Source organism: Bufo gargarizans, chromosome 4 (assembly GCF_014858855.1).
Source record: "Bufo gargarizans isolate SCDJY-AF-19 chromosome 4, ASM1485885v1, whole genome shotgun sequence".
NCBI classification, from domain to species: Eukaryota; Metazoa; Chordata; class Amphibia; order Anura; family Bufonidae; genus Bufo; species Bufo gargarizans.
In genome coordinates, this window is record NC_058083.1 from 108,392,974 (window position 1) to 108,411,243 (window position 18,270).

The following is an 18,270-nucleotide window of genomic DNA, read 5'->3' on the forward strand; positions in this document are numbered from 1 at the left end:
GGCTCATTTCCCCGCCTACAGTACATGATGCTGTAAGTTCAGGTCTTTGAAGTTGTGGTTGAGTCAGGAATCACACACGAAATCCAGATGATAAAATATGCCCACATTACAGCCATCTGAATTAGCCCTTAGGGCAGGCATTCTCAAACTGCGGCCCTCCAGCTGTTGCAAAACTACAACTCCCAGCATTCCTGAACAGTCTAAAGGGTATCAGCCTACAGCAGGGCATTGTGGGAGTTGTAGTTTTACAACAGCCGGAGGGCCTCAGTTTGAGGATGCCTGCCTTAGGGTATGACCGCACAAGTCATATACACTGCAGATTTTCTGCTGAGAAAATGCACAGCTTTAGGGCTTGTTCACACGACCGTGTTCTGCCTGTGCTGTGGACCGCAAATTATGGTCCGCAAGGCACGGGCACCCTCAGTGGGCCGCTGCATGCGGATCGCAGACCTATTCACTTAAATGAGTACGCGATCTGTCCATTCTGCAAAAAGATAGAGCAAGTTCTATCTTTTTGCAGTGCGGAGGCACGGAACGGATGCCCAGGAAGCACTCCGTAGTGCTTCCGTTGGGTTCCGTTCTGCATTTCTGGATTTGCGGACCCATTCAATACGGCAACGGCCGTGTGAATGAGCCCTTATTTATTTATTTAATGCACTTATATAGCGCTGCTATATTCCGCAGCGCTTTACAGACATTAGCAAGCTATCCCCAGTGGGGCTCACAATCTGTATGTCTTTGGAGTGTGGGAGAAAACCGCTTTTAGAGCAGCAGCAAAGTGAGGCTACTTTCCCACTTGCGTTAAGAGCGGATCCGTCTGAGACGGATCCGCTCATATAATGCAGACGATGGATCCGTTCAGAACGGATCCGTCTGCATTATATTGTAAAAAAAATTCTAAGTGTGAAAGTAGCCGCAGACGGATCCGTCCAGACTTTACATTGAAAGTCAATGGGGGACGGATCAGTTTGAAAATTGAGCCATATTGTGTCAAATTCAAACGGATCCGCCCCATTGACTTACATTGTATGTCTGGACGGATCCGTTTGCCTCCGCACGGCCAGGCAGACACCCAAACGCTGCAAGCAGCGTTCGGGTGTCCGCCTGCTGAGCGGAGCCCAAACGCTGCCAGACTGATGCATTCTGAGCGGATCCGCATCCACTCAGAATGCATTAGGGCTGGACGGATGCCTTCGGGGCCGCTTGTGAGAGCCTTTAAACGGAGCTCACAAGCGGAGCCCCGAATGCTAGTGTGAAAGTAGCCTGAAAGACATTTTACATAACAAAATACATCCGGAACTAGCCTAACAGTAACATAAGTGTCTGTCTGATTCAAGTTGCAATAGATTGCATTCATCTGATGACCCCCCCAATTCTAAGTGCCCAGAGGCATCATGGGTAGAAGTGTGAAGGATGCCCCTATACCAGTCATGCATGTACAGATTTACAGCAGCAGTACAATGCATTCTGGGAAAACAAGAAAATTATTGAGCTACTACAACAGTGTTTTATTTTGAGGCTTGTTTTGACGATTATTTAGACATGGAATCTGCGCCAAAATCTTCATCTAATCCACTATCATCCAATGCAAGGGAATGTGGCATTTTATAGCCCAATCATATGATCCAGGGAAAAAAGTGTGGAATATTGTGCACGTAGTGGAAACAAACCAAAAAATACACACGAACATTAATCTCAGAAATAATGCACAGAAAAGAAGTGGGGAGAGTCCTTCAGCAGTCCAGGGGCACATCTGCGCTGGAAATCCACGAGGTAGTCTACAGACGTCAGATGTGTCGTGTGCTTAGTATTACTCTGGTCACCAGTCTTAGGGCTGATTCACACAACCACACTTGGTCCAGGAAACACAGTCCTTGTGTCAGCCACATCTCCCGGACCAACCGTGGCTCCTCTGACCCAAACTGACTGCATTTACAGTGATATGCTGCAGTCAGTTCCTATCTGATGAAGACGATGATGTGAGTACAGTACTAACTACAGAGAGAAATAAGAGTTAAATCAACACACACCTCCCCAAAAATGTCACAAGGACACCCTTTTTTCCTACATCGGGCCCAATCTAGGATTTGGTTCCATCACTGCCTATGTCTGGGATGTTACTGGCATAGAGAGCAAAGTACAGTCGGTTATCTCCCACAATCCAACAACGGTTCATATTGTGTAGAAGTATTCACCGCTAATGACCGAGACAGATAATGAATAATAAATGATGAGAGTTATAACTAATGGAACAGGTTTTATTACCACAGATGTAATTACCTAGTTCATAATCATAAGATTGTTCTGAATGTTAAAGGAGTTTTCCAGGATAAGGAAAACATGGCGGTTTTCTTCCAAAAACAGCACCACCCCTATCCGCAGGTTGAGTGAAGTATTGCAGCTCCGCCCCACTGACTCCGAGCTGCAATACCAGGCAATACCAGGGGTGGTGCAGTTTAAAAAAAAAAAAAAAGCTGCCGTGTTTTTCTAATCCTGGAAAACTCCTTTAAAGGGGTTCTCCAAGTTTTTTATCTGATAAGTGAGGGTCCAACTTACAATCCAATCAGCTGTTCCATAAGCCATGTGATGTCACGTTCATCGGTCACGTGGCCTAGGCACAGCCTGCGATACCAAGCCGCTATACAATGTATGGTGCTGTGCTTAGTAAGCAGGAAGAAGTGCGAATGCCAGTGCCTTCTGAAATAGCTGATTGGCAGGGGATCCGGGTGTCAGACCCCTACTGATCAGATACTGATGATAGGTCATCAAACAAAAAAAACAGACACTTGGAAAACCCTTTTAAGACTACTTATGGCGTTTTGGCTTTCAGTATCTGAGATCCGTTCAGGGCTCTCACAAGCGGTCCAAAACGGATCAGTTTTGCCCTAATGCATTCTGAATGGAAAAGGATCCGCTCAGAATGCATCAGTTTGCCTCCGATCAGTCTCCATTCCGCTCTGGAGGCTGCTTGCAACGTTTTGCTGTCCGCCTGACGAAGCGGAGCCAAGCGGATCCGTCCTAGCACACAATGTAAGTCAATGGGGACGGATCCGTTTTCTCTGGCACAATCGAGAACGGATCCGTCCTCCATTGTCTTTCAATGGTGTTCATGACGGATCCGTCATGGCTATAGAAGACCTAATACAACCGGATCCATTCATGACGGATGCATGCGGTTGTATTATTGTAACGGAAGCGTTTCTGCAGAGCCATGACGGAGCTGCAAAAACTCTAGTGTAAAAGTAGCCTAAGCTGATCATGTACATTAAAAAGAGAGTATATAGTGATATAGAAAAGATGACATGGTGTCCCGAAAAAAATATATAAATCACTCACTAAAGAAAAGAGGACCCTTAAAAAATGCTGCTTTATTTCTAATATAGATAAAAAGAGTATCCAAAACCTAAAACTAAGGCTGACTCTAGTAGGTACAAGACACAAATAGCTGCATTATCTGCACTCCCTGGGCGTCAGGACTAACAAGAGGATCCCTCCATGTAGCATCTCCTGCCGTCTGTTTGTGGTGAACTACACGTGGTAGGATGTATCTTTTTGCCTTGTTTTACTAGTTGCATTTTTTGGCATTGTTGTTTAGTATCGGTGTATATCTTTAATTATCTTGTGTTTTTGGACTGCATTTTACCCTTACATACCCCCTGTTGAACCCACTTCGGGGGAAATCGGTAATAGGTCTGACCATGCAGGGCTACCTAGGGTAAATGAGGACAGGCACGGGGAGACTCCACCTTCAGGGGTTGTCCCTGAGCTAAGGATAGACCAGGGTTTCCTTAGGGATAGCCCCCCTCCCTCTTGGCATATCGGTAACCTCCCCTCTATAGTAACTGTCCACATTCCCCTTATTTTTCCTGGGACAGTGATATGGTTTGTTGTTGATTTCGTACATTTATATTTATCTGTATCTTGTACCTACTGGAGTCAGCCCTAGTTTTAGGTTTTGGATACTCTTTATCTATATTAGAAATAAAGTATCATTTTTTTAAGGGTCCTCTTTTCTTTAGTGAGTGGTCATGTAAATTAGATGTATGCGAGCCAAACTTGTCAATTTTGACAGGGCAGGCCAACAATCTAATGTGTATGCAGGACCTCTAAGGCTACTTTCACACTTGCGGCAGAGTGATCCGGCAAAATGTATGCTAACTGATGACATTTGTAATACTGATCAGTCTTAAAAATGCATTGAAATGCCAGATCCGTCTTTCCGGTGTCATCCAGCAAAACGGATCCAGCATTTTTTTTTTCACCTTTTTTTTTCGGGATGGATCCGGCATTCCGGTATTTGGAATGCCGGATCCGGCACTAATAGACTTCCTATGGCAAGTCTTCAGTTTTTTGGCCTGAGATAAAACTGTAGCATGCTGCGGTATTATCTTCGTCCTAAAAAGTCAAAAAGACTGAACTGAAGACATCCTGATGCATCCTGAACAGATTTCTCTCCATTCAGAATGCATGGGGATAAAACTGATCAGTTCTTTTCCGGTATTGAGCCCCTAGGACGGATCTCAGTGCCAGAAAAGAAAACCGCTAATGTGAAAGTACCCTAACTCTCCCCAAGCAGCAGACGTTAAAAGAGAACTGGGCAGCTCTATTTTAACATGTCTGATCCTCTGGTCCCTGGGAGTTAGACTACAACCAGCGGCATGGGATAGCTGCTTTCTCCACTCCCCAGGTAAAGAACACGTGTATGGGAGGACTGGGAGAGACAGCCGGCATCTATGGAACGTGTATGGGAGGACTGGGAGAGACAGCCGGCATCTATGTAACGTGTATGGGAGGACTGGGAGAGACAGCCGGCATCTATGTAACGTGTATGGGAGGACTGGGAGAGACAGCCGGCATCTATGTAACGTGTATGGGAGGACTGGGAGAGACAGCCGCCATCTATGTAATGTGTATGGCTCGGCTTAACTGCTATTATTACAGCCAGCTCCGGCTTTATAGATTTATGTATACACACACTAAGGATTTGTGTGCTGCCATCCGACAGACTTTCCAATAAAATGATAGTAGAAGATGTAGTAACCCACAACCACCACCCATTTATTGTTTTGCATTACTAACAGGTCATTGTGTCATTTACGGGTCATGATAAAGCTGTTGTAATGAGAGCCGATCAATGACCTGGAGCTGGCAAATTACAACCCAAGCAGGGACGCCAGTGTCTTCTCTAATCACACTACTGCCAGGAAGAGGCTGCCCCATGTTACTACAGGATTAGAGGGGCTGTCCAGCGGTTTCATTTTTAAAAAGGAATTTGCTCACCTCAGACATTGATGGCATCTCTCTAGTGTAGGTCCTACCTCTGGGACCCGCTCCTATCTCTAGAACAGGGCCCCTGAAGAGAATGAGCACACAGCGCATGCGCAGCCACCCTCCATTTACTGCTATGGGAGTTCCAAAAATAGCCCAGTGAGCACGCTCAGCTATTTTCAGAAGTCCCATAGCAGTGAATAGAGAGCACACAGCGCATGCACGGCCACCTCGATTCACCACTATGGGACTGTAACTCCCATAACAATGAACGGAGGGTGGCCTCGTTAGCGCAGTGCACTCTCCTTAACTTTAGGGTCCTTGTTCTGGAGATAGAAGCGGGTCCCAGAAGTGGGACCAACACCTGTGTGACACTTGTGACATATCCGAGTTATATGTCATCAATGTCTGAGATAGGAATAGCATTTATCCTCATAATAGTGAAATACGAAGGAAAACCACAGCACTCAATGTGTTCAGTGCAGTCTCAGAATTTATTCACCAACTGTGCAGTGTTTCAACTCCTAAGAAACTTTATCAAGACTCATAGGAGTCAAAACATCGCACAGTTAGTGAATACATTCTGAAACTACACTGAAGACATTGAGTGCTGCAGTTTTCCTTCGTATTTCATGATCATCCGGGGACCAAAAGGCTAGGGCCTAACGCTGCGAACACCGCCACCACGTGGATTGACCGACTAGGATCCAGGAGTAGTGCTGTCTTTCCTTTGGATTTGTCTATCCTCATGACAGGCCATTACTAACTGATCAGTGAGGGGGGTTCCAATACACCACACCTCAGCCAATGAGCTGTTCTGTGTAGCTCCATCCACTGTCAAATGTAGTGGACTGCGCTGGTCACTCCAGTCCTGCTCCCAATGAACTCAAAGGAAGCAGCGCTGCAGTGACAAGCACTGTCCACTACAATGTTGGCGGTGTAGTTCTGTGCCGACTTTCAATGATGGAACCCCACTGATCAGCTAACGATGGCCTATTTTGAGGACAGGCCATCATTGGAAAGACATAAGAGCCTCCTTAGTGTAGGCCTAATGTGGACATTATGGAGCATCTACTAAGAAGTTGAGGAGGGATATTGGCAATCTCAGATAGGTTCATCTGGGGGCCTGTGGCTAGTGAGAGCCAGCTACCCCAGGCTGAGGCAAAGAAGCTTGTACCAAGAGTGGCAAGAGGCCCTGGCTCCTACCCTGGTGGCCTCAAAGGGGTGCCCTGGAGTTAGAAAAGGTACAAGAGCAACTAAAATTATAAGAGGCAAGGAGAATCTGAGTTCTAAGTAAAGATGAAAGTCCTCGTTCACATCTCCATTAGCTGTTCTGGCACAGAGCAGCCTGCCAGATCCTCTACTTCACTGCTGGATCCCCATTGACTGTAATGAGGTCCAACGGTGATCCGTCCAATTTCCAACATAAATGCCATGCTTCGGCCAGACAAAGACCACGGCATGCAAAGTTTTTTTGTCCGGCCAACAGCTGCCATTTGCGCTGGTGAATGTAGCCTAAGGTTATGCAACTGTCTCCCCCGTATAGGGCATTCAACATCATGTTATCCCTACAGTAACTGCTGATCAAAAGCGGTACATCTGCAAGAGCCCCCCTTCCCATTGCCTTTTGTTGTCCAAACTAGGTGTGTTAGGAGATCACAAGCTCCCTCTGCAATGTCCTTGCAACACACAGTACAACAACTGCGCTCTGCTGCCAGAGTAACCACAATGTGCATTAACTTAAAGGCCTAGTTCACACGTCAGTGATTTCCATCAGTGATTTTGAGTAGGGATGAGTTCGGGATTTATTACAATTCCTATAAGGATTCTGTTACCACAGACCATAACGGAATTCTATGACGGAATGCCTTTAAGTCCTCTCCTGCATAACAGGAACCAGACGGATCCGTTATGCGATCCAAAGACTTCTATTATGACGGCATGCCTCTTAAAGGAATTCCATTATGCATTCCGTCATAAAATTCTGCGATTATGGCCCGTGGTAACGGAATCCATATTGGAATTGTAATAAAACCCAAACCTCACTCATCCCTTATGCACACGAACGTATTTTGTTTCTGTTCCGTTTTTTTTTTTGCGGATAGGATGCAGACTCATTTATTTCAATGGGTCCGCAAAAAATGCAGACAGCGCACCGTGTGCTATCCGCGTCCGTATGTCCGTTCGATAGCCCCGCAAAAAAAAATAAATAAATAGAACATGTCTTATTCTTGTCCGTTTTAGGCATAAATTACAATAAATAAAAAAACGGATGGCATACGGATGTCATCTGTTTTTGCTTTCTTTGCAGACGCAAAACATATGGCCGTGTGCATGTAGCCTACTTGTGAGCAAAAAGCTGCAATGGGTCAAAAACACAGGAGGAAAGCTTTCCATCATACCTTATCTCTGTGAAGCCTTCACTCCTGGTATTAAATGGAAATCACTGACCAACTCATTTGTGTGGGGTAGGCCTAAAAAGTTCAAACAGAAGTTGTCCGCCCGGTCTGATACTCCTGAATTACCTGTAGACCAGGCCAGACCTGCAAAGACCTGCAGTGATGTCTGATAAAGTGAAGGTTAGATATATATACAGAATGACACCACTGCCATATAATATATAAAATGTGTCAGTAGTAAATGACAACTTATGATCAGGAAAAATAAAAACCGCCCTCTGTTCCCGCTGACTCAGCCTTATAATGTGTAATGGATGGTCCCTGGCTCCTGGATGGACACTTACATGTCTGCATTTTATACATTGCTATCTGCAGATTTCTTCCTCTCCTATTCACGGTTCATGGAGCCATTTAAACCCTCAAAATAACAAGTGTTGACTTAGACAAAACATACAACCCAGACACTCCGACTCCCACCACACTGACGAGCTGCGGGATAAAGGAGCTCCACTCATACAAAGTATACCATGCAAATATCTACAACCAGTTTGTAATCTCTGCAGAAATTATTATTAAAGGGGTTGTCCAGGAAGAGACCAACCTGGCTTCTTTCTTCCGGAAGCAGCCCATGAGTTGTGTCTGCCATTACTGCTCAGCTCCAATAAGGTCAATGAGGCTGAGATGCAATTCCACACGCAACATGTGGACAGGCGTGGAGCTGTTATATATATATATATATATATATATATATATATATATATATAAAAAGCAGCCATGTTTTTTTAATCCTGAAAAACACCTTTAAGATGGTTTTACATAAAGGTTTAAAAAAATAAAACACCAATGCAAGTTCACTACTCCATTCAACTCGGTGGGACTGCTAGCAGCCCCACAAAGCTTAAAGGGGTATTCCAGTTTTAACACTTCATCCCCTATCCAAATTCATTTCTACAGGAGCACTGGAGATAGAGCGTTGTACTCCGCTATCTCCAGCACTCACATAGAAATGAATAAAGCAGCAGCAGTGCTTTTTTTCAACCAGCACTGTCCATTTCAGGGGACTTCACACGGTATGGGGCCCCCATTCCCATGATCAGTGGGGGTCCAAGCGGCAGTTATTCCCTACTCTGTGTTATAACTGGAATACCCCTTTAATGAAGTAACAACATGCAAGCAAGACCACTGCTCCATACAAATGGGGGGGGCTCAGGCCCCTGTTCTCTTTATTGGTGGGGGCTCCAGAAATCAGACCCTTATGACCTATGCGGAGGATAGGGGCGAAGTTTATGTAATGAGACAACCCCTATAAAAAGATGCTCAGTGATTTAACCCTGTCCCATTAGGCTCCATTCACACGTCTGCAATTGTGGCCTGCAATTGTGCGGACCCATTCATTCTCTACAGGGACAGAATAGATGCGAACAGCATCCGCATTTCCAAGCGCGCCGCCGATCTTTCGGTCCGAGGCTCCGGAAAAAAAAAATAGAACATGTCCTATTCTTGTCTACAACTGCGGACAAGAATAGACATTTCTATGGGGGTGCCGGCCGGGTGTATTGCGGATCCGCAATACACTACGGACGTGTGAATGGACCCCTATAAACATTTGCCATTACTTTTCTGATCCCTTAGTAATACAAGGGTGTTTTCAGTTGTATGACCGTGTATTAAAAAAGGAAAATAATTCAGTAAAGTAAAACTGGAAGGGAAAAAAGATTTCACCATAGATTTTTGTGTTTTGTTTCTACAGTGTTCACTATGCACTAAAACTGACCTGAATTCTATGAGTCAGTTTAATTACAATACCAAATTTGTAAAAAATTTGGGGTACATTTCACTTTTTTTTTTCTTTACTTTTATTTTGAACATGTGATCGTTTGCTAATATAGACTGCAATACTTTACCATTGCTGTCTATGCTACTTGTGGCATCTGTCAGCAGTTTTGTACCCATGACACTGGCTGACCTGTTACATGTGCACTTGGCAGCTGAAGACATCTGTGTTGGTTCCATGTTCATATGTGCCCACATTGCTGTGAAAAATTATGAAATATATGCAAATGAGCCTCCAGGAGCAACGGGGGCGTGGTCATTACACCTAGAGGCTCAGCTTTCCCTGCTCCTGCCACGCTCTCTGCACTTTGATTGACAGAACCAGGCAGTGAAAACATCATCAATGTACAAATCTGCTGACAGATGCCCTTTAAATGCTGTGGCAAGAGATTAGTATGCTGCTACTTTGAAGAAGGCGTGGGGCTGGGCAATCAGAGAACACACAGAGCCCCCTCCCTCTAAGGCCGGGTATACGCCCGTATTTGTGGTCAGTATCAGAAGCACATTTTTTGGGTTCAGATTCATTCCAATGAGGCAGCTAACACTGTGTACTGCCCACATCCGTTTTGTCCGCACCGTCATCCCACAAAAAGGACCAAACTTGTCGTATTCTCTTCGGTTTTGCAGATTTGTAGGCTGGGGTACATTATCTGTGAACCTGACCTGAGTCTTTGCATGCATCCACTGAGATCTATACCTGGTCCGGCGAACTGCTGCACGGTGGAGACGACAATCCACGCGAGTGCACGCTCCATCTTGTAACATTGTGGCTGGTGCTCCTTACTAAGAAAACACCAACAGCTGAGAAAGTGGCTGTTTTAGGTCAGGTTCACACATAGCATACACCAGCCTGCAAATCTGCATGTGTGAAATGCGGATTTTGGTACAAATCTAGCAGCAGTGACAATCCGCAGCGTTACTACAACAGAGGTGGCTGCTACGGCCAAGTTCAAACTTGGCGAATTTGGGGTGCAGATTCCACAGCAAGTACAATTCACGTGGATAGGGTTTTGAAATTGCAAGTAATGGAAAAAATCCAAGCGAGATTCAGAGATCGAGGTATATGGAGGTACGGCATGGGTCCATAACCTTCTACAGGTGCTGTATCCAGGACCTGTGTGGTAGGGTTCCTGAATACAGTCATGGGCATGAGGCCCTGTAAATCCACACCATAATTGTGCCCTGGGTATAGGCACATGTGGAAGCCAGGGTGCAGAGCCCGCCAGGTGTGCATGGCACTTCACAACCACAAAGTCACTGTGGTAAGGTACTGAAGCTGCGGGTATCACATATGGAAATGTTGCTGATATTCTCAGAAATTGAGATTTGCGAGATGAAGAAATCAGATGTTTTCCTGACCAAGGCCTCATGCACATGGGTCACATCAAATTTTCACAAAAAACGATACATAAAAAAAAAGGACAGCTTCCATGTGCATCCTGTTTTATTGTCACCTCCGTCAATAGAAGGGGCTATTCTCATCCGCAACCATGCTGAGATCTGTAAAGAGGGCACACCCGCTCTACATATCCTCAGGATAGGTAATCAATATCTGATTGGACCCCCGCCGATCAGCTGTTTGAGAAGGCACCTGCGTTCCTGTGAGCGCCACAGCCTTTTCTCTGCTATTCCTAGAGCTGCTGCCTTCTCAAACAGCTGATCGGCGGGGGTCCCGGGTGTCAGACTCCTACCGATCAGATACCGATGACTTATCCTGAGGAAAGGTAGTCAGTAAAAAAGGCCTGGAAAACCTTTTTAAGGGTCCATTCACACGTCTGTGGTGTATTGCGGATCTGCAATACACCCGGCCGACATCCCCATAGAAATGCCTATTCTTGTCCGCAATTGCAGACAATAGGACATGTTCTATTTTTTTTCCTGAGCTGCAAACCGGAAGATCGGGGCCACGCTCCGGAAATGCAGGATGCAGGACAGCACACTGTGTGCTCTCTGCATCCATTCCTGCCCCATTGAGAATGAATGGGTCCGCACGCGTTCCAGATATTGCGGAATGGGTGTGGACCCATTCCACGGACGTGTGAATGGAGCGTTGGGCCTCATTCACACTGCCGTGTGCGGTTTGCATTTTCCACACCTATTTATTTCAATGTGTCTGGTCACACATCAGTCAGTGAAAAAAAATCACAAAGACATGAACTACTTTGGTCCATGATGTTGACACCAAACACACCCAATATAGTTTATGGTTCCATGAAAATCACCAACACAACATGGATGGCGTCCATGCTGCATCCGTTTTTCACTAAAGACTGATAGGAGATGCTCTGGAAATTCATTTTCAACTGAGCAACATCCGTGGAATATGAATGACACATGGAGAGCAAAAACGAACACACGGACCATCCACGGACATTTTCACGGATAAACAGACTGATTCTTTCATAGATGTCAGAGAAACAAAGATGTGGACGAGGCCTAAAGGGGTTGGCCAGGCATACTCTTCTGTCAGATCTGGCCTGTGCAAGATAGTAGTTGGGTGTCAGATGGTTGTGTTGGCAATCTGACAACCAGTGTGCAGTTTCGTCTGACAACTGCTGCACGGCGGAGACAACAATCCACGCGAGTGCAGGCTCAGTCTTGTAACATTGTGACTGGGGCTCCTTAACAAGAAAACACCAACAGCTGAGAAAGTGGCTGCGGGGAGGGGGGGGGGTATGTCTGGACAGACTCTTTTAGGCTCGGTTTTAACCTTTTTGGACTGCACCCCTGTTCATCACTTAGGCCTCAAGCACACGACCATGTCTGGATTGCAGTCGGTAAAACAAGGATGTGCAAACCGCATTTTTTGCACTCCCATTACCGGAAATGAATATTGTTGTCTGCCATACGGACAAGAAGAGGACATGTCCTATAGTTTGCAGAACGGACACGGATGCAAACAGCACATAGATGACATCAGTGTACAGCGTACCCACAGAAATTAATGGGTCTGTGTGCGCAACGTGAAAATGTGGATAGGACACTGATTCAATACAGTGGTGTGCATGAGGCCTTACTATCCCTATACTGTGTGCTAGCTGTGCCAGGGCTGGAGGCAGAACCATCCCTATACTGTGTTCTAGCTGTGCCAGGGCTGGAGGCAGAACCATCCCTATACTGTGTTCTAGCTGTGCCAGGGGTGGAGGCAGAACCCTCCCTATACTGTGTAATAGCTGTGACAGGGCTGGAGGCAGAACCATCCCTATACTGAGTGCTAGCTGTGCCAGGGCTAGAGGCCTTACCATCCCTATACTGTGTGCTAGCTGTGCCAGGGCTGGAGGCAAAACCATCCCTATACTGTGTTCTAGCTGTGCCAGGGCTGGAGGCAGAACCCTCCCTATACTGTGTAATAGCTGTGCCAGGGCTGGAGGCAGAACCATCCCTATACTGAGTGCTAGCTGTGCCAGGGCTAGAGGCCTTACCATCCCTATACTGTGTGCTAGCTGTGCCAGGGCTGGAGGCAGAACCATCCCTATACAGCAGTGATCAGCAACCTCCGGCACTCCAGGTGTTGTGAAACTACATCTCCCATCATGCACACTTGCTTGGCTGTTGTCGGAACTCCTACAGAATTGAAAGGAGCATGCTGGGAGTTGTAGTTTCACAACAGCTGGAGTGCCGAAGGTTGCTGATCCCTGCTATACAGTGTTCTAGCTGTGCCAGGGCTGGAGGCAAAACCATCCCTATACTGTGTTCTAGCTGTGCCAGGGCTGGAGGCAGAACCCTCCCTATACTGTGTTCTAGCTGTGCCAGGGCTGGAGGCAGAACCCTCCCTATACTGTGTAATAGCTGTGCCAGGGCTGGAGGCCTTACCATCCCTATACTGAGTGCTAGCTGTGCCAGGGCTGGAGGCCTTACCATCCCTATACAGTGTGCTAGCTGTGCCAGGGCTGGAGGCAGAACCATCCCTATACAGTGTGCTAGCTGTGCCAGGGCTGGAGGCAGAACCATCCCTATACAGTGTGCAAGTTGTGCCAGGGCTGGAGGCAGAAACATCCCTATACAGTGTTCTAGCTGTGCCAGGGCTGGAGGCAGAACCATCCCTATACTGAGTGCTAGCTGTGCCAGGGGTGGAGGCAGAACCCTCCCTATACTGTGTAATAGCTGTGCCAGGGCTGGAGGCAGAACCATCCCTATACTGTGTAATAGCTATGCCAGGGCTGGAGGCAGAACGCTCCCTATACTGTGTAATAGCTGTGCAAGGGCTGGAGGCAGAACCCTCCCTATACTGTGCAATAACTGTGCCAGGGGTGGAGGCAGAACCCTCCCTATACTGTGTAATAGCTGTGCCAGGGCTGGAGGCAGACCGCTCCATACACTGTGTAATGGCTGTACCAGGGTACTGTGGCTCAGCTTCCATACAAATGAATGGGTTGCAGTCACCAGCACGTGTACTGGGCCTTCTGCTTCCGCTCTGTACACTCTATACTTTTCAGTGCAGCAACTGCTCAAACCAGCTGATCGTGGTAGATCCGGAGGTTGGACCCACCAATCTGATACTGATGATCTATCTCAGGGATCAGCAACCTCCGGCTGTTCTGAAACTACAACTCCCAGTATCCTCTATTCACTTATACGGGGCTCACAGAAGCAGCTTGTACTGTCTGCACCAGCACCATACACTGAGTGGACCGGCACTATGCACGCTCATCTGCTGCTCCATTCATTTGCTTCCCCACCGCAGCTATGTGGTGAGGAGGACCGAGGGGCCCAGGACGCTGTTCCACTGATGGGTGGCGACCCTACGGAGGGGGGGGATTACATTTTTCATGTGATTACCTCCATAGGGTCAGTCCACACACAGCGGAAATTGTCCTCTGTGAATCTGGGTGTGTTATGTGAAGATTTTACCCCGTGCACCGCAAACAGTGGAAACGGCAGGGAAAACCCACACCCTAACCCAACCGCCATGTACAGACCGCCACGTATGTCACTGACGGCGTGGATGTTTTATTTTCTACAGCGTGTGGATGAGATCAGCTGAAATCTCACTGCCCTCTGAAAATCCACAGCATATCCCCAACCAGAATCATCCAAAATATTCCTGGCGTCATGCTCCCCGCCGCTATGCTGGCAGCCCGTATACCCGACTAGAGGTCGTCGCTGTGCGCAGACAGGTGTCAGCGGGGACATGGCGCAATGTTTACATGTGGCGGAGACTGTAGTCCTAATGACAGGACATAAGCCAACTTCTATACAGGAGGACAAGTTATAAAAAGTTTCTAATAGAAATGGAAACCCCCTCTAAGTATTAGGAAACATAGAAGGGCTGGAGCAAAAGGAGGTTCAAAATGGCTTCAAAGAGTAGAATGAGGAAAGTGCTGCAAATATCACAAGTAAAGCTAGGCTGGAGCTCCTCTCCTGCAGCCCCCATGCTCTACACTGCTGCACATACATGTCCCTACACGGGACATATGTTTGCGGCAGGCAGCACATGTCTCCACACTCTTTTGCTGCCTGCGCGGACATTTCCGGGAACCCGCCGCCCCCCGCCTGTATCCACCGGCCCACAGGACCAGGAGCCCGCCGCCCGCCCGGCTAATAACAGGACTGTACCTCTCACAGCTTCTCACCCGAAGCGAATCCACAAGCCCAACAACACAAGATGGCTGACGCCACGCACCGTCACCTGACGACTCCACGCCTCGCCTCAGCAGTGACAGAGCAGCATGCCCGGCCAGCGCTTCCACCAGCGAGTTCCGTATTCTGCAGCTAGACGGGACACTCCACGTACAGCTCGTCACCAGCCTGCCAGTCACGTGACCGCTCCCAGCCTACAGCGCCATGTTGGATATGGGCAAAACAGCCCGTCCGCATCATTTCCTATTATGGGAGTAGAAAGGGAACGAACTCCTGACGTTATTTCAGGAACCCTTTTTTTTCCCTTCGTAATTATAATAAGACGCGTTGTAAGGGAAAGCACCGGGAAATACAGTGCGATAGTATTATTTATCACCTTTTGTGAGAAACAGCAGGCGGATGTCGGCTCATGTATCTGAACAGATATTATATCCAAAGCTTTACAGCAAGCATGCATTTAGTGGAAAGCTGGCATAGTGAACAGTGCCAACCAGCTGTCCCCTAAGAGATAGTGAAGCACCAATGACCAGGGCTGCCTGCAGCTGTGCTTTCCTTTCGAGAATCGTGGTTACCCGCAACCACCACCAGGTGGCGCTCTCTGCTTACATATATCATTGCTTGCAGCAATACATAAGAAGCCAGCGCCCCCTGGTGGATGCTCTCAGCAGCCTTTGCAGGGCACTGAGGGAGATCTGCCAGTGCTGGCCAGTCTGTGTACTGATTAACTTATAAATAGGTACAGCTATAAATAAAAGAAAAAAACAAAAAACTATTCAAATAACAATAAAATGACCTATAAGATAGCTATTTGCCTCCTATCTTCTTTTTATTTATTTATTTTATGCACTTATATAGCGTTACTATATTCTGAAACACTTTACAGACATTAGCAACCAACTGTATCCAATGGGGCTCACAATCTAAGGTCCCTATCAGTATGTCTTTGGAGTGTGGGAGGAAACCCACGCAAACGACATACAAACTCCACGCAGATGTTGTCTTTGGTCAGATTCAAACCTAGGACCCCAGCGCTGCAAGGTGAACCACTGAACCAGCATGCTGCCCACTTCAATATGGGGGGTGGTGGGAAGGCTCCGCCTGACCACTGATCCCACAGTCCTGCCGAATGAGCATGGAGTGCATTCAGTGGTACCGCTGCTGTGACTCCCACCTTTCTGAGGGTAGAGATAGATTGCGCATACAGACATTGCCAACACTTGCACAATGGGATGCCCTAAGTCTAGTGAACACAATTCACCTTGCTCACTTGGATCAGCGGCAATGTGGCATACTATCTAGCCTGTTACTGCCCTATCTTTCATCCCTATCAAATGCCCTCAGTACAAGACGCGGCTACATCTGTTTCTCATCTCCCTTCCTACTCAACGCGTGCCCTCGCTGGACCTTGCCAGCAATTCATCAGGAGTCAGCGTAGAGGGGAAACAAAGTAACTAAATAGAACAAAGTGCTGCGCGCCTCTGATATGGTGCGCGCAGCAGTACGTAGCCACCAGCACTGTGATGGCTGTAGCGCGGCCGCTGCATGCCGCTCCTTATATCAAGATAGCCACTCCCTCTGGGTGGAGCCTAACAACAGACCGTCCATTGAACGGGGAGGCATTTCATAATACTCCTCCCTCCCTTGTATTTCATTACGGCAAAGTACCAGAGGGTAAGAAAAGATACAAATTTACAAAGTGATCTAAGGCGGCTGCTAAATGCCCTAATTAGGAACCAAGCACCATAAACAGTGAGGTTATAACATCAGTGCTCTCAGTCTTGATCACCTGACAGCCATCACATCACCCAATGAATCAAAGGTGAAATAACATATTTACCTTTCAAAGAGAAAAAATATATACACAGAGGATATTGCTATAAACACAATGTGTCGCAGCTGAAAATGGGCAGATAAATACAGCTGCGGCCCAAAGAGTAGGATACATATTCCATTAAAGTTAGATGTATAGGCATACAAAATATACATTCATACGCCATGATGAAGGACGAAAATCATCAGGCACTATGCAAATGCACTAGGGGGGGTCCGATAGATGACTATATACCCTCACCATATCTGATCGCAATACTTATATTAAACAGGTGTATGACAACTAAAGAAAAAACTTTAGACCCGAGAGACATAACGGAACTATTTCGCCTTTACTATAAAGACCTATATAATCTTAAAGATAGATCCTCCCTACCAGCTGACTATGACTCCCTAGTCTAAGACTTCTTAGATAAGTTGCCCCGGCTCTCTCAAGCACAATTAACTCTTTTAAATGCCCAAATCTTGGAACCTAAACTGAATAAATTGATCCTATCTCTTTCCTTAGGTAAATCTCCAGGCCCTGATGGGCTATCAAACGAATACTATAGACACTATTATACCACCTTGGCCCCCTTTCTTCTTTCTATGTTCCAAAACACAATGTCTGGTTCCCCCTTCCCATCAGACATGCTGATGGCTCTGATAGTCACATTACCTAAATTGGGCAAGCCCCCTGATTCTCCCCCAAATTTTAGACCTATTTCTCTCTTAAATTCAGATATTAAAATCTCTGCTAAACGGATTGCCTCTAGGCTAACCTCAATCCTTCCTCACTTAACAAGGGATGACCAATCTGGTTTTGTGAAGGGCAGACAGGCCTCTGACAACACTAGACGTTTGTTTAATATCCTTAATGTTGCTGAGCTACGAAACATCCCTATGGTTGCAGTTTCCCTAGACGCTGAGAAGGCGTTCGATCGCCTCCACTGGCACTACGCCTTTTCTGTTCTTGAAACAATGGGCTTTATTGGTCCCATTATTCATACAGTTCGTGGCCTACACTCTGACCCAATAGCTACAGTTTTTGTTACCAATGGATCCCGTCAAGGATGCCCCCTTTCTCCCTTACTATTTATCTTGGCCCTGGAACCCTTGGCGCAGCATATCCGCTTATCCCCTGACATAGAAGGCATTCAATAGGAACAATGTTACATGTAATATCACTCTATGCAGACGATATTATCCTCACGCGAAAAAAATAGAGGGCCACAGCAGCATATCCACCAATTCTTCTTTATTCAAACGATCACCTCACAACAGGGCATAAAAACAGCAGCAATGTTTCGGCTACGAATAGCCTTTATCAAGCATATTTTACAACTAAAATCACAGCATATAAATCCAGTATACTGGTACC

General features: G+C 46.7%; 1 protein-coding gene across 5 annotated transcripts in view; it reads right to left on the reverse strand.

Annotated features, from left to right (window-relative positions):
• GIGYF2 (GRB10 interacting GYF protein 2) overlaps positions 1 to 15,197 on the reverse strand; it is a 162,273-nt gene extending 147,076 nt beyond the window's left edge. For 3 of the 5 annotated variants that reach the window (XM_044292031.1, XM_044292030.1, XM_044292027.1), the window contains exon 1: positions 15,057 to 15,195. The gene's annotated coding sequence lies outside the window, so the exon portion shown is untranslated. Of the gene's footprint in view, positions 1 to 15,056 lie in introns of all 5 variants that reach the window. The other 2 variants (XM_044292028.1, XM_044292029.1) reach the window with 2 other exon arrangements.
• Between the last annotated feature and the right edge of the window lie 3,073 nt (positions 15,198 to 18,270).